This window comes from Pomacea canaliculata, linkage group LG11 (assembly GCF_003073045.1).
Source record: "Pomacea canaliculata isolate SZHN2017 linkage group LG11, ASM307304v1, whole genome shotgun sequence".
Taxonomy (NCBI): domain Eukaryota; kingdom Metazoa; phylum Mollusca; class Gastropoda; order Architaenioglossa; family Ampullariidae; genus Pomacea; species Pomacea canaliculata.
This window is the reverse complement of record NC_037600.1, coordinates 9,970,758-9,987,794: the sequence shown is the minus strand read 5'-3', so window position 1 is coordinate 9,987,794 and position 17,037 is coordinate 9,970,758. Positions and strand designations below refer to the sequence as shown.

General features: G+C 39.7%; 1 long non-coding RNA gene across 1 annotated transcript in view; it reads right to left on the bottom strand.

The window, feature by feature from the left end:
- Positions 1–6,750: 6,750 nt before the first annotated feature.
- Positions 6,751–17,037, bottom strand: part of LOC112575617 — a 35,707-nt gene continuing 25,420 nt past the window's right edge. Inside the window, exons 2-3 of the long non-coding RNA XR_003101679.1 lie at positions 7,253–7,362; positions 6,751–6,783 (exon numbers count right to left, since the gene is read on the bottom strand). This is a non-coding gene — a long non-coding RNA (uncharacterized LOC112575617). The remainder of the gene's footprint in view (positions 6,784–7,252; positions 7,363–17,037) is intronic.

Genomic DNA, 17,037 nt, shown 5'->3' with positions numbered 1-17,037 from the left:
AAAGGATTAATACTGCTTTGGGCAGAGGAGAAATATTCAAACTGTAAAAGGAGACGATGTTCTTCAGATCTTTTGCTTACTGATGGACTGGTGTCGTGTTGGTGCATGGACGTTGTTTCTCTACACCAACCTCCACCACCACTAGTTTCCATTGTAATGCCTGAATCCATCTTTATCATCTTTTATGTAGTGTACGTTATCAATATTCAATGACATTCACTTTAAATGTTCTCACTCTCTGAAAAGGCGAAGTCGAGAACAATAAGACAATACCGCTTGGTCTGACCTGCCATTGAACCCAAGGATAAATATTTTGCCTGGTCCCAGTCGTTCAAATCATTATAATAGTTTATGTAATGAATTTTTGTGGGTGAAGTGAATGCACCGGGTCTGAATAGTCTTTCTTAAACCTCACAAATACACCCGACTAGCCGGAGTAGTTCAAACATTTGTAAGGCGACTCAAGCAAATATTGAAGCGCAAGGTTTCGTGGACAAACACACCTCTAGGACGCTCCACAGACCTCGACAGAGAGGAGTGTTTCAAATAATACTTGTAAAAAGTCACACATAAAGCCAGGATTATACTCTCTTTTATAAATACAGACTGCTCGAAAAAGGTTGAAAATATTTTCCAAATCATTATCCCCTTGGAGACAGCATAACACTATTTTGTTTGATGAGAGTTACAACTGTATGACCATGTTAGTGAGCTAATGGATTCTCAAAGTACTCAAAATTCCCATATTGACCAAGACCAAGGTTCACACTGTCAAGAGGTCGACACAGTCAGAGAGACAGTCGGGTGGAACAATCCAGCTTTGATCCAAGTTCCGTTAGAACCTTCAATAGAGACAAAGGCAGGATGCCGCGCTAATGCACTCGTTGCTAGGTTTGTGCAGTCCGTCGATGCACTCAGGTTATTTGGAGAAATTTGCAAGAAGTCGACGGAAGGGATTTCTATAGTGTCCATTGTCTCTCGAGTGGAGCATGTGATGTGGGCTTAACATAGATTGTCAGTAAGTGTCCTAGTTTTCCCAGTAAGTGAAGTCATGAAGCTTGTTTTTTATTTCAAGATGGATTCTGTTTGCTATTCAGTAAAAAGATATATGGATATAAAACTTTTTTAATGTCTAGTCTCGTTTCGGTAATTTAATTGAAGTCAGAGCCATGATATATCTTATCTTTCCTAGACTTCTAGGAACCTAGGCACCATTACAAAAAGCTGAGTTGACTGAGAAACGTTTGCTGTCCCACACAGGTATCGAACTGGCGTCTCTTTGGATTTACAAAAGTGTGTCTCAACCACTCAGCTGTTCTCTTCCTCAAAAGCCAAACAACAAACACAACATCGCAGTCTCCATGGTGACATTTAGAACTGATGGATAATAGAAAGCCCATAATATAAAACACTTGTCTTTCTGAATGTTATTGTAAATGAACTGAGATGAAACAGGCTTTTTGCAGCTCATCGTCGGTACCGCGGGACCTGTCCACATCGATATTTGAGTAAAATACGTAAAAACGTCTGTGGGCGGTGTTGACAGGTTTAAAGAAACACAGTTCAGATATATTGTTAGGCTTCGTGTGACTTTGTATGATCTTTGCGGTTAATGCAAATCCTTCAGGATTATTATTTTTAAGTTCTCTCAAAGGAATCATCTACTGAGGCCCATAATGTCTTGATTTGTAAGACCGATTTGTAAGCGAGAAAGATTTTGAGCACGATCAGAAAAGTCTTCTTCTTCAACCTGAATGCCTATCGGTGTTAAGCATAGTGATGGTGTGTACAGGCTAGGCTGAATGCACTTAGTTCTATAGCCAGTCAATACCAACTAATTAATTACTAATAATTAATTATGATTTATATAAAATTACGTAAGGAGCACTTTAAAACTTCAAATGGCCTAGAAAGTTCGGTTCTCTTGACTAGGTAAATGAAAAGCAGACACATCTACTGCTTCGCTGGGTGTAGTACATAAAGAACAGAAAGGTCAACTAGTTTATTAGCAAAAAGATAAAGAGAAACAGGCTAAATAACTGTTCACACAACATACACACATATCACACCCCACCACACACAACACTCCCACAACCACTCCCCCTTGAATCGCTGAATCATACACTAATAATACTGAGCTTTAATAAACTCATTAGCTGGAAGACTCGACATTATTCATTATTGTGAAAAATCAAACAATTAAAACACAAGGCGACTTTAGTTTGCTGCAACATGTCACTTAGAGAGAAAATGAGATATATAGAGAAAGGGGATATTTTTAACTTAAACGCTTAATTATAAAAAGATCCATTTTACCAATATGCACAATTGTACTGCACATTTTCACACAAGAGTTAAAAAAATCAACAACGAAGAAATAAAAAAAATCAGATCGTAGGCAGCACAGTTAAAAGCACATTTGTCTAACAAGCGAAGACTTGTATTTGTTTGCTTCTGTGTGGACCTCAATGGCTATCGATGACTCCTTTAAGAGAACATAAAGATAAAAATTACAGAGCAATTTGCATTAAGTGCAAACATTATACAAGGACAAACAAAGATTAATAACATATCTAAATTGCCTTTCTTAAAGCTGTCAACGCCGCCCATCAACTTGCTTTTACATATTATATTCAGATATCGATGTGGGAAATGTAGCTAAGAGTAGAGAGTGCCTGATTCATGCAGCTCCTTTACAAAACACAAGAACACTTTTATAATTTAAAGATTTTCTATTATCCACTCATCATCAATGGCATCATGGATCCAGAGATGTTGTGTGGTGACGTGGGGAGCTGACTGGTGAAAACACCCTTGTCCAACCCTAAACCGAAGTCAGTTCGATACCCGTGTTGGACAGCGAACCTTTCTGTCAACTCAGCTTTCTGTAAAACATTACAATCATTATGTCTTATTAAATTACTTCTAACACACGCATAATGTCACCGCCCTAAAGCAGCAACTAATAAAATTGTCAGACAGAAACTACCAAGTAAAATGTTCTTTAACTTTGTAAAGTTCTGTACTTTGTTCTGACACAAAAATACACAATTCTAAAAATATGGCCATACTGAAGTTTCTGCAAAGATGCCTTTTTGATCAATAGTTAAAAAAACTAAAAAAATAAAAAATAGAATTATCGCCTCACTTATTGTGAAAACAAACTCGAGTCTTCATTGAGAATTTCTATTAAATTCATATTTGCTGGTTCGATATATACAGGGTGTCCAAAACGATTCGCCCTATTTTATAAGATAAACAAATGTATGTTTTCAATGAATTTTATTGTATGATGAATGAGGACTACGAGTACAATGATCACTAGAACAGCAAAGCGACGAGAAGAACGAATTGACACAAGGAAAACACTAGAAACTCAAACACCAAGTTGGGTTTCTTTTCTGTTCTGTACTTTACACAGCTGTAAGATGGTTCTTTTGAAGTTCGTGTGGTTTTGAACACTGGTAAACTAAGAAGCGTTTCTGTTGCAAGTCGCAAAGTTTATTTTTCTTTCACAATTTTCCAGGACATTTCTCCGCTCTCTGGGCGACCTGTCTCTAACTTTACAACAGGAAGTGCTGTCACCTGTATTAAAACACAAATCAAAGACTGGAGCTACATATGTATTCTCAGATAAATGGTACGAACAACTCACAGGAAAAGAAAGCTGGGTACTGTTGGTTTCACAGGTCTTTTAAGGCTTCATGGATGCTTCAGACTAACTATATTGTAATATTCACTATAATAACTTTATTATTGATATATTCTCTAGAATGTTTATGATGTGGATGAACTATTCCGTATTGTTTTACATAAAATCTCATTTTTATTGTTTAAATTTCAACATTAATTAGCTGACAATGATAGAGGGCAGAGGAGCAGCTCTTACTTCACGCACTGGTACAGAGGTCAAAGACGGCGTAGCAGGTCGAGAACATTCTGAGCCGTTACACACCTCTTTCCATCAAAGTAAAGGTGAAGGTTATTGAAGGAGTCTACTGTCATTCCAACGACACTTCCTTCTTTCACATTGCCCTCTGCTTTGTGAGAGACGAAACTCCTGTCAAAACGACATTTTAACACTGACACCTGACATTTGCATGCGCAATGTTTCTCACTCCACAACTCATTAAGTCCTTTTTTTTTTAAAAGATTTTACTGCTGCTAATGTATTTTAAAATGTCCAGCATTCAGCTGTAATACATTTCCTGAAATCTACGGCAACACAGCTTATATATCCTATAATTATAAGCAATATTTTTGTTTTTGTAAATGCCTTTTTTCGTAAATGGAACATTTATTTACCGTGAATTTCGGTCTACTCAGCGAACCTGTAAGCCGCACCCACTAAATATTACAGAAATCTCTACATTTTCCCAAATGAGTCGCAGTCCTGGTTTATAAGCCACATATATATATATAACTTAAAAGCTGCATAGTTGGCATCTCGTCTGGTTCACGCCGTGATGAGGGTGTGTGCTTCAGCAACTGATTTAAATCCTTCAATTGTATGCGGCTTTGATTTTAAAATGTGAACATTTAACACTGTAACAACATGAACAGTTAGCATTTTCACATGGAGATCATCGAAAACTTAATCAGAATCGAATAAATTCGTAAACAAACCGCATCGCTGTATAAGCCGCTGGGTTAAAGCTGGAAAAAGTCGGTTATAGTCGGAATTTACGGTAATCAGCCACAGACACATATTTGCTGTCTTCTCGAATGTTCCTTTATGATTATACTATCCGCCATTTCCAGTATCTGTTGTTGTATGCTGAGGTTGGATGGGTGTAGTCCAGCTACTCCATAAGCATTTTTTTCCACTTACGGTCAGTCTTGTCCACCCGAACCTGCACAGAGCAAGAAATGTTGCAGCTGTTTTCGTCTTCAAAGAAACTTTGTCTATCTAGCACGAGCTACGATAAAGTTTCACAACTATATTAAAGTTTAACTGCAGCTATCGCAAATAATTCTTAAATATGAATAACATTATAATAGTCTGAAAAGATATTTGACACTGACTTACCAACATGGTAAGACTGAAAAGATAAATGGTATTTTGAATTTTACATCTAGTATCTTACCTGGTACAGCCAGTTAACGGACTCCAGTATCTCACCTGGTACAGCCAGTTAACGGACTCCAGTATCTCACTGGTACAGCCAGTTACGGACTCCAGTATCTCACTGGTAAGCCAGTTGTCTTCCAGCGCCTCGCACGACACCAACGCCGCCCATGCTAAAGACAGCGTTGTCCGCAGCCACCCGCTCTGCTGTCTTCTGTCGTGAGTTAGCAGGATGCTGTTGCACGGTTGGCGTGGAAGGTGAGTTGCAGTGCCTACACAAACCAGAAGATGCCCATAGGTAACCCAGAAGTCAGTTGTCATGTGCTGAAAGCGCCAAGAAGTACAAACAGCTTTTTGTGGCTTTTTAACCTCGACCGACAGTATATGCCATTTCTGTTTCATTTTTTTATATGTTATAATCCATTTCCCTATTTTCAAGTGTCAGACTCATTAACATTGTTTTCTTCTTCTTCATTATTATCCTCATTAATCAAAGGACAAACAGATGTACCCAATATAAAACGATTATACCTACACTAAATACTGCCAACTCTTTACCACTATAATTTATTGCTATTTATTTATCAGAAAAAGGCAAAAAGCTATTTCCTATGGTAAAACATTAATAACTTCATTAAGCATCACTACCTCAGGTGCTTAGTCTGTTGCCCCATCATCGCCAGTTCTTTCTCCACCGTCTGACGAGCTCTTCGCAGCCTCTAATGTTCATCGAGGGATTCGTGCTCACATCCACTTCAAAGTAGCTTCGAGGTCAAGGTTGTTGATCCTGTCTGTCAGAGCCTGGTTGGCGTAGATCAGTGAAGGCCTCGCTGCAACTGTTGTCGCTCGCATCGCACTGCTTGTGAGCTTCAGCTTGGACAACTGTGTGCACAGCGAGCCTTTGACACTTAGCAGGGATTTCATGGCTCTGAAATGCGATGACCCGATCGTCTCCTTTTTTGTCACGAGTAGCCTCCACGTTCTGCAGGCGTCATGCAATGTTCGCTTGCTTTATGTCTTTAGTTCGCTGAGGTAATCGTCGCGGACACGAGCTTCAGCTGAGCTATCGCGCGCTCCAGTCTCTGCTCCCATTAACGAGTCTGATGGTCAAAACTTCAGAGAATTTTCGCTAAAGCTATTTCGTCGTTCATCTCTCTGACCTCCGAACACTCTCTGTGCTTGATGATGCAACAGAGGCACCACAGCTCGCGGTGGTCGATGCAGAAGTACTCCGCGGTTTGTCGCGTGGTCAGCACAGTGCAGGGCGGCTGGCAGCAGACGTTCAGGTGTCACAGTGCTGAGTCTCTCCACGTTGTGATGGCGTGAGACGGTTGGCTTCTTGTGAGCTCGACAACACGACAAGCACAGCATGTCAGGCACTCCACACAGATGGAGTCAGCAGCCACGTCTTCGCACGCGCAGCAAACTGGATCTTTGCAGCACACGAGCGCTCTCCACCAGCGCTTGCATCATGAAGTTGTTGCAGGGGCGTCGGCAACATCGACTGAGTTGGATTTACCTGCCCTTGCACCTCTGTTATAAGACATCTACATAACGGACATCCGGCGTCTGGTTTCGTGTCCATCCAGGAAATGACGCTTTTCTACACAGAAGATGTCACATGGTAAAATTCGGTACGTAAAGTCATTCATGCACAACTGTACATTCTCTGTCGTTTGGCTTCGTCTGATGAAGTCGCCATTGTCAATAAAGATCTTTTAAAGAACAAAATGAAAACACCACAAAATTGTTAAAGGAAACATTCAAATTTAATGAGCAGGTAGAATTATTGACAAGAAAATGTTAAAGGCTTGCTTAAAATATATTTAACTAATCTAAGACAGTTTCAAAGCAAGAAAGAATGAAACAATATTATGTCTCGAAAAAGTATTGATGAAATCTTAACAAAGCTGCCTGCGCAAATGCTTAACGTCTCTTTGGTAATTCTCTTTCTATTATTTAATAATAAGAACAACATCAAATAAGAAATTAATACAGCTGACTAGCAAGATCAATAGACGATGTACAAATTAATAAAATCATGAAGAAACAAAAGCAACCCTCCTTGTTATAAATGTAACAATGGTATTTCGGGAAGAGAAGAAACACAAAAAAGAATCATAACTCCGATCGTTAGGGGGGAAAAAAAGATAATGTATTTAAAGCTACTGATTTTTTCCCTACTTAAAAGAAACTGAGGGACGAATTTCGCAAGGTCGGCTTGATTCTTCCCATCACTCTTTCATGTCAGTCGTGTAGCGATGGGACGAGCCCGTCGACTGAATGGGACGCAACTATAGGAATGAAACAGCATTTATATTACAGTAGCTTCCCTTGTTTCCTGTGCGCTGACGTCTATCGAGGTGTCATATATACATACATAAAGACAACAGATAATTAGTATCGAAATAATAGTAATAATCAGTAAAACTAATTATCTAAAGCTTTAATGAAGATCATTTTCTCTAAATTAAGTTTTTTAAAATATCTTTATGAGGCTATCTATTTTATTTATATATTTATATTTATTTATTTATAGCCCTAACAGGAAGTGCAAATCAAGTTAGCAGTGGAGAAAGAATCAGTATCATGCACAACATGGTCAGCGCAGGCCTCATCTAATATCATCTGAATAAGCATCTATGATTCGGATTTTCTAAACTGATAAGAAAAAATTGTTTCTCGATGATTACTTTTAATCCTCCAAATGCAAGTCACGACTGTTCGTCCTTGTAGACAGGTAACTCGAGCAAACAACCGAGTTCGTTCCCCTTCTAAGAAGGGTCACCGTTGTCAAGACACAGTACTAGTGGTACACAGTCGTCTGTCATGTCATTGTCTCGGCTATGACACTAGATAGCAGGTGTATAGAACGCCTCCAGCATAACAGTGAGACAAACTGAGTATTTTCAGGAGAATTTGTTTTTCCAGTGACATTTTTCACAATATTAGAACAGAGTGACTTTTAACTTAGCCATTGCGTTGAAATGGAACATTCATTGACATTTCTCAGATCATTATTTTGGAACATGGATTTGAATAAACGACACGTTATCTCAAAACAATAACTCCGATTATTTTATTTTCGTTGATAATAATTTGAATTATAAACAGACAATCTGGCTAGAGTTTGATGTCAGGTAGCAGCCACGGATCGAGGACACATATTCAAAAATGAATATGAATGGTCATGAACGGATTTGATGTGCAAGTCATAACAATAATAAGTTACCTTCACCTAACCTTTTACAGTACTCAATTTTTTGCTCGTCCACAGTGAAATTAGGAAATGATGAGAGCTCCAATAAGCACTGGCCATTGTCCCAAACACATGTATGATAGCCATTAGGGGACAAAGCATGCCTAAGGTGTTCAGTAAATCCATTTCTGTTGCTTGCTACCTGGGGTATTGGACATCAGTCTGGAGTATTCTTGTTCAGTAAATGCTGAATATCACTCTCACATCCGCAGCATCGCCACAACTTTAACTCAATGGACCTGTGAGGTGCAGATGTGGATGTCATTTGGCTACTGAAACATTTTCCACAATACAACATCAAGGGTCAGGAAGAGAATATGATAACACATCCTTTCAAATCAATAAACAATGATAAACAAGTATTAATATTGACTTCATTACAGTAATACAGTAACAAGCGGCATCCTTTCTTCTTCTCCCAATTTCTTTCTGTCATTTGTACGGGGCTTTTTATATGTGTTGTGTTCGCTGTTTTACAATGCACTGAGCTGACTGACAAGCAGGAGCTGTAATATTCAGAGGTATCATTGTATTATTATTCATTTGTATCATTACATTTGGGTTATTTGCTGTTCCGTGACGCTCGTGAGTGAACCGGGTACAGAGCTGTCACAAAGGTCGCTAATACAATTCCTGTGTGCAGTGTAGAGGATATATATGCTCTAGTTTGTAAGTATCCCGGTAAGTTTACAAAGGATAAACTTAGAGTCGTCCTGACAAATAATATCTATAGTTTGTGTATACAGGTCGGCGGACTTTGGCACGAGGATGCTCTACACAAGTGTGTAAACAGCTGAGGAATTCCCTGGGGAGGTAGTAAGCGAGGAAATGGACAGGAGTTCAACATCGGGGGTACAACAGTCGTTCAATGACGACAACTGGTGTTGCAGTACCATTCGTTTATATAAAACACTCGCCTTCTCGGTGACTTGTTGGAGACAGTAGGACCATCTTTCATGGCAATGGGATGGCACAAACCGCTGACATACAATCATTGTCATGTCCGACTCCTTCAGCCAAGTCTCAGTGAAAGCAAATAAAGATAAGATAAAGCTATAAAAATTTTCTTCGGTGTCAAGCGATAATTTGAGTCAATAATAAAACGGCAGTTAAATCTTATCCACTCAATGTGAGATATTTTATAAGCTAATATTTACTTCAACATCCCTAATTTCAGATGAGTCTCAAGCGTTTCAATCTACTCACTGGGGCTAAGCTCGAGAAACCAAAGACAGTATCATCTGCCCAACGGTCCTCATTAGAATCATCAACCGGCTGTTGATCTATAATACTTATTCATTGGTTAAATTCGGTATTAAATATTTAACAATACACTTCTGTAACCCCTGCCACTACATATAAAATAAGATGATATCAAAGCTGAACTAATATTAGCGATTCGGGAATCGATAAGTAGATCGACATTGATATACAGCTCTTAACTCGCATCTTGCCATTCTCGTCGTGACACTTGAAAGAGAAATAAACTCAGTTATTCAGGCACTGAAAAGCGTGAAGAAAGAGTACTTCAGGACAGGTGAGTATTTATGTCTTCTGTGTTGATGAGATAAAGATTTTAATCAGCGATGAATCCCATCGTGGCTGAGGAGGGAGACAGGCTGTGAGTGTGTTTGAGGTATCAAAGTAGAGCAATACTGAGTGAACTGAGTGACTGAGCGACATATTGAGTATATCACAATCCTGAAGTAAACTATGAAGTAATCAGTAATTGTCTCCTAGCTGGGAACAGTGCTAAGAGTGCTGGCATTGATCTGAAGGCTCAAGGTTCGACACTATACTAACTATGACCCATAACAGACATTTTGCTGGTTTCTCACAATAGTGGAGATCACGTGGTGCAGACCTGCCATTTAATTTCCTTAACTTGGGTCCTTACAGGGGAGACCATGTCAACAAATGTCTGGTCATCCGTCGTCTGCTCAGGTGAGCCACTCTTCCTGCTGACGCTTAGAGAACTTCAACTATTTTTATCATCTACTTTTGTTGTGTCTTTAATAGTTATAATTGCTGTGTAGATATTGGTCATCCTGTAATGATCATCTCAGTGATGTAACCGGTGTTCATCTCACGATGTTGTTCTCACTGTAACAAATGTCAAGGGACAGCGACTACAGGAGGAGGTGGTAGGTGACGAGTTGTAGAGGCGGTGGCGGGTCAAAGTTTACCTACACGCTGTGACTGATGAACAGGCGGCACGACTTGCTTTACAGAGTACAGGTAGGTGGGGGGGTAATTTTTTATATGCTTTTACTTTTTTTAAATGAACTAATAGAATAAAACTATACAGGGCGAAATAGTGAGATAATATTTACATGTAAACATATAATCATTAAGTCTATGAAAATGCGGACAACCGACATAATAAATGATTGTTGAATTAACGATAATAATTAATTATATGAGGTGCTTTATGATCCGAGTAAATTATGATGATCTGTGTTCGATGTGAAGATTAAAACATCATTAGCGCAAATCATCCATTACAGTTCCTCGTAATGATGAATAACCAGTTCAAAAGCAATTGTCTATTATAATTCAGAGAAATGTGTATGGGCATCGATAGTCCCTAATATGAAAAGTTTTTTTTTTCAGTAAACACACGCCCCCTGGATGAGGTAAAGAAAAATACAGGAGCTGATGCAGAGTTTGACCTCAACCCCTCACCTGTACCAGGTATGAAGAGTCTTATCATCCGCGGTCTTCCTTCTCAGATCGAGGCGGCAGTCAGGCTCATCAGCCAGAAGATTGGTTCAAAGGTTTGTTTGTTGACAAACAACTGTATATTAGAACACAGTGTAACAGACTAGAAGTCAGGAGATAAAAAAAAAATACATTACTTGATGACAACGGGTCATCTCATGTATTAAATAGCAGTAGGCTATACAAGTAAAGTTTCAACAGAAATACTCAAACTCAGTTGTTATTTAACTGAGCAGACTGGTGATGTACACAGAAACCATTACCACCAGGCCCCAGACATTCTGGGCTACAGTGGTTCTTGAGGCCGCGTTCCCTGATCTCGACTCTCGCGCCTACTTCTGCTCCTGGTCTACGGCAACGCCGTGCCATGATAGCAAGTCCCCCCGTAGCTGGTAGTGGAGGTTCTGTCTACAGTCATGTCAGTCAGGTCAGACAGGTCAGACAGTCAGTCAGGTCAGTCAGATCAGTCAGGTCAGTCAGGGTCAGGTCCAGTCCAGATCGGTCAGACAGCGATGATTCCATCAGCTGTGTTCCATTCCTCAGCCACTCGCGTTCAGGACAGATGAACATCAGAGACGATGCAGCATGAACGGGTGCTCTACTGTCTCAGAACTGTGTGAAGACACAAAGAAGTCATGGTTGGATGACTAGCTTCAGTCGGAGGCTACCTGGGGGAACCTTGTTCGCTGCTGCAAATCTGCACAGCTCCCACTACCGGCCAACCTCCATTGCTTGCCACGGAACTGGAACAGGGCGACTTTGATGTGGCTTTCTCATCACGCGACATTTTCGTTTAGTCATCCGTGCGAGGTGAAGCATTTTGTGACAACACACATGCATGAATATGTCGAAGAGATAAAGACAGAAACATTAAGAAAGTAGTGACAGAGGCCATGTCACAAGCTGGACAAGCGGGAGCCATGTTGTCTCACTGGTGTCCGACATCACTCCCGGTCTTGCCAGTCATAAGGTCATCGCTTTCCCAACCTCACGACTGATGAGTTCATCAGGCATCTCGGCGACCCCCAGCTGACTCAGGTTTAATCTCTATTTTGTCTATTTTTATTATTACGTCTACAAACTTGAATTTGCCAACATTGATATCTTTAAATATTTTATTGGTTTGAAAGAGTTTCCAGAAGTTTTTATTTAGTTTTGTTAAGTTTTTGCCAAGTTATAATATTTTGGATGGTTTTGAAAACGTATCGAACAAGCAATTAGTGTATTACTCTATTTATTTTAGTTTCACAACTTTGTAAATACTTTATAATAACTTTGTAATATATTTCATGCTATTGTGCTTTACATCTGTTCGTTAGAAACCTCGAGATATTTGACATTTCTTTTAAAGTCAGCGGACTTTTTATACAGGACCTGTGTCGGTGTCTGGGAGCAAGTGATCCCGACATCCAGGTCTGTGTCTTGTCTGTGATCAGTTGTCTGACCAAGCCCGTGGACGTCAGTAGTCACGTGTGAGGGAACTCGGGACACTGGTGCAGGCGACGTGTGGGCTGGGGCTGGACTGTCAGTCACATGAAATGAGTTTGTACAAGACACTGGTAGCCAGGTACAGGCTCTGAGAGGGGGGGACAGGGGGGTTCTGGTAGTACCCGGCCCGCGCTGTTCAACGGGCCGCCTTGACCGTGCCTTGGTCAAGTGGATTTTTTTTTCTCTTCTCCTTTTCTTTTTCTTTTAAAGAAAGGTCTTATCTAAGGACAGAACACCAAGCATTACACATGCAAGAAGTTGGATTTTTGGGTGTAGATATTGAGATTCGAATTGCAAACATACATAGAGTATACTATGGGAAAATAATTTACGATTACAAGTACAAGGGCCCGGATAGTCTGTCCCGGGGCCCGGCTGGCTCTCGGCGGCCTGGCCAGGTAAATATTACAATATGTGTAGTCACAACCTGTCACAGTCTAAGTCTGTCGTGTACGATGTTAGATGTGACGTCAGTGCTCACGTCATGTTCTCGTCAGAGAAAATGTCACTGACTATATTTTTAAAGTAATATTTTATTTGAACAGGTGAGGTAATGTTACAATGTTACAGGGAAAATGTGGAAATGTGATTTGATGTTGATATTGATGCTGATGGGCGACGAGGGCGCGTAACGAGCTTCGGTTGGTCCTCAATCTGCTGTTTGCAACACTCTTCAAGAACTGAAATCTTTACAGTCGAAGAGATTTCCAACACACTTTTTCACAGTATATACGACAGTCCCACTGGCGACATAACGCTGGTAAATGGCGAACTGCGCTGTAACTACGACACTAAAGCCACCTGCTGAGACACGACTACACGCTCACAACTTTTGACTCAGTGACACTCCTTTACATTAATTTACATTGTAACAGGTCATTTATCACCAGTCAGTTGAACCACAGTGTTGTCCATAGAATGGGAATCCATGGGAATCCATGGGAAAGTCCATGGATGGATGGATGGGACAGTACCATTTTGTATTTCCATGGTGAGTCGATATTGATATTGTAAATAAAATTTACGCTGAAAATTTGCATTGTCAGACTTTTAAGCACAGAAAAATACTTTTTTATTCCAGTTTCATTATGCATGACTTTGTTAACATGTGTGCAATGAGCAGTGTTGTCCATAGGAATGTTATTACCATGGGAATCCCATGGGAAACGTCCATGGTATGGGATGGGATGGGATAGAAAAATATGTCCCATGGACAACCCTGGAAACCCATCCTTTTTTTCTTCAAAGATTTTCCCACAGTCACATAAAGAAAACTTGCAAACACCCCTTTCTACAACCAGAAAGTCACTACTGTGATATAATAATGATAATAATAATAATAAAAATAATAATAATAATAATAATAATCAAGCGCATACTCAAAACCCTAATGAGCAAGCTCTTATCTCCTAAGAACATTAACGAGACATGGAAATCATACGAGGGACAGGAAAACAAACAAATAACACACAAACTATTAAAGGATAAACAAAAGTACTATAGATGAATAAATACAAATACAGAAAACGCAGAGAAACAAAATAACAAGAACAAGAACTGAGAGTAACATGATATTGTAAAAGTAAGCACGAGCAGCGGGGAAGGCCCCTGTGCCCACCTCACTCGGAATGGACTGCATGGATGGGAAGGTTGTAGGAGGAAGATGTGTGTTTTGAGCAATATGTCATTGTACATGTGTATTAATTACTTTTTTTTTTGACTACTTTTTTTTCCAGCGCTCCAAGCTCCCACTTAACTGCCAGCTGTAACTTGTGAAACTATAAACATATTTTCCTTTCAATTTTTATTATTATGTGTTTTGCATTATGCTGGAGTACTTCAATTTTTAATTCGAGCAGATCATTGGGTCCTGTTATAGAAGTAATGCTTAGCAATTTTCAGTTAATGAGTTAGAGAGTGAAAAGTATATCTGGTCTTTAGTTGTTATAGAAATTATATATTTATTCTGCAATTCATAAATTAACGTATTATTCCTGTAAAATAGTATTTGATTTAGTAAAAACAAAATATGTGACTGTACTAAGATTCTGTGGTCGGCGAACAGTGACTGTGCATGTACAAGTCTCCACGTAGTGAGTCAAGTCAGACCCTGGGTCAGCCGTCGTGGTGGACAGGAACAGTGCTACTACACCTGCTGTCATCACACTTCTACTACTTCCGGTAGCAACTTCACCTGAACTGACGGCGCCTACCGACTCTTTGTCACCGGATCGCCTGTACAGGTAAAACTAACGTGATGCTGCTGATGATGGTTATAATTGAAGGCTGCTTGAATGGTCCCCGTCTACATATTGTCAGTACAATCTCTTTTGTCGGCAGAGTTCTTTATCTTAATCTGCTATCAGCGTGCACATGCTGTATCACCTGTTGCTGCAGACAGTAAAACCACAAAGTCACAGGTGTCTCACCCGGTCAGCCTCACTCCTGACATATGATCTTGTTGTTGATGGACGGTAATACTGTGGAGAAGAGCCAGTCAACGACTTGTCAAGGCAGCAGAGGAGGTTCGTTGTACGTCATCGCTGATGAAGTATCGGGCCTCCGGTATTGTGTTAACATTGTTGATATGATAGTCCACAGGTAGATGCAATGCTATGTGATCTTAGAATCACCACAGGTTGTTAACACGTGATAATCACTCAATGTAATGGACACCTGACCTGCTACGCAATTTTCGCTCTCTGTACTCGTACCCACTATTTTTTTCGCGCACTGCTTTTGTTACTAACATGTTTCTACGCATGCGCTAAATGCCATACCTGGTTCCAAGGTGACAAACCTTTATCTCACTCCCCCCAATCCCGAAAAAAAGCTCGCGTGACTTTAAGAGCTTTCATTGAAACACTAGGTATAAAGTCAGAAAAGCCGAGATGGATCTGCTACAAAGATTCTGTGGTAAATGAAATGAGAAAGTTGTGATTTGTCTGATGAACACATTGCGCACAGTTAGCAAACTGACATTGAAGACAACGAAGCGGTGAACAAAGATGTGGGAACAGAAGAGGACACAGTCGATGGATTGAATATATGCTCAACAGCCACAACAACCAGCACAACAACACAATAATTTAAATGCGAAAATTTGTAAGGGCATGCTCACGCTCCTAAGAACATAAAACAAAACATGTACAGCATACAGATGGACAACAAAAACAAACAAAGATGAAGTATAAAAGAATAAACAACCTTCTAAGCGAAGAATAAATAAAGTCAATACAGAAACACAAAGAGGAACCAAGTAACAAGAACAAGAGCTTGAAGTAGCATCTAATATTGCAAAAGGAAGTGTGTGACAAAGGACTAGCACTGTGAAAAGTATGCAGAATATATTTTCAGGTAAAATTTCTTGTAAAAATTACATATTATTACAACTATATTTTACTAGTTATCCCTTGGAATCAGTGCCCTCCACCTCTTTTTCCCCATAGATCACATTAACAAACCCAGACGTAAAGATTTTTTTTTTTTTTTAATTTACACCCAATTTCTCTATCATCTGCCTGCCATGTACGTGATGAACAAGATGAGACTTTGTTAAGTCCCTTAAACATCAGTTTTGTACATCTGTACACAATTGTCGATTCCTTCCTTTTTTGTACAAGCTACATTTATATCAACATTCTGTTTCAGAAGAAAAACATGTACTTTCTCTTACCTCCCTCCCTCATGCATGTATGTATATCTTAACACCCAACATCAAGTTATTAAACATATTACTGTCTAGTCAACAAACAAACATTACTCTGAAACAACTGACAAAAAAGGTTCTTTTTTTATTGTATTTAAAGTAATATTCTTATTCCTGAAGGACAGGAATTGAAAAAACTTGTGATTGTTTGTGTCTTCACCGACCTTTGACGCAGAAACTGTGTGTGACGATAACTATAGTTAGACAATTATGTCATGTCACAATGTACTAAACTATCACACTGGTGTTTTACAAGTTGCTGGGACAAGTCCTATCTTCCCATCTTAGGACGCAAGTTATTACTATGAAATTAGCATACCGCCGGGCTGGCAAGTTGATGTTTAACCAGACCCCCTCCGCTATCTCCGGCCGTCGTCAGGAAGATCGAGGACAGGAAAACCCACTTTGAATCACTAAAGAACGTTTTATTCTTGCCTTAACAGAAAAGCGAGTGTGCCGACAACAATCGGCCACGCCAGGGTTTCACCACGACTGTATCACAGAGTCAGGGTCCCACCTCACGTGTTCAAGGCCCATTTGACTAGTGTGGACGTTGCAAGTCGTGGACTGGCCAGCTTCTTAACCCACAGTTCCCTTTCCCCTGTTGTGGTTAAGGTAGTGTGAGGTATTGTGTAAGATTTTATACGTTGTTTGACAAGGGATTTTAAAAACAGTTTATCAGTGTTGCGATAAATAAACAAGAGAGTGAGAAAAAAAAAAGTTATTTGTTGAATATGAGTGGGGGGAATTTTTGGTTTCCACTCTTTTTTTCCAAACCTTAATTTTCTTCCT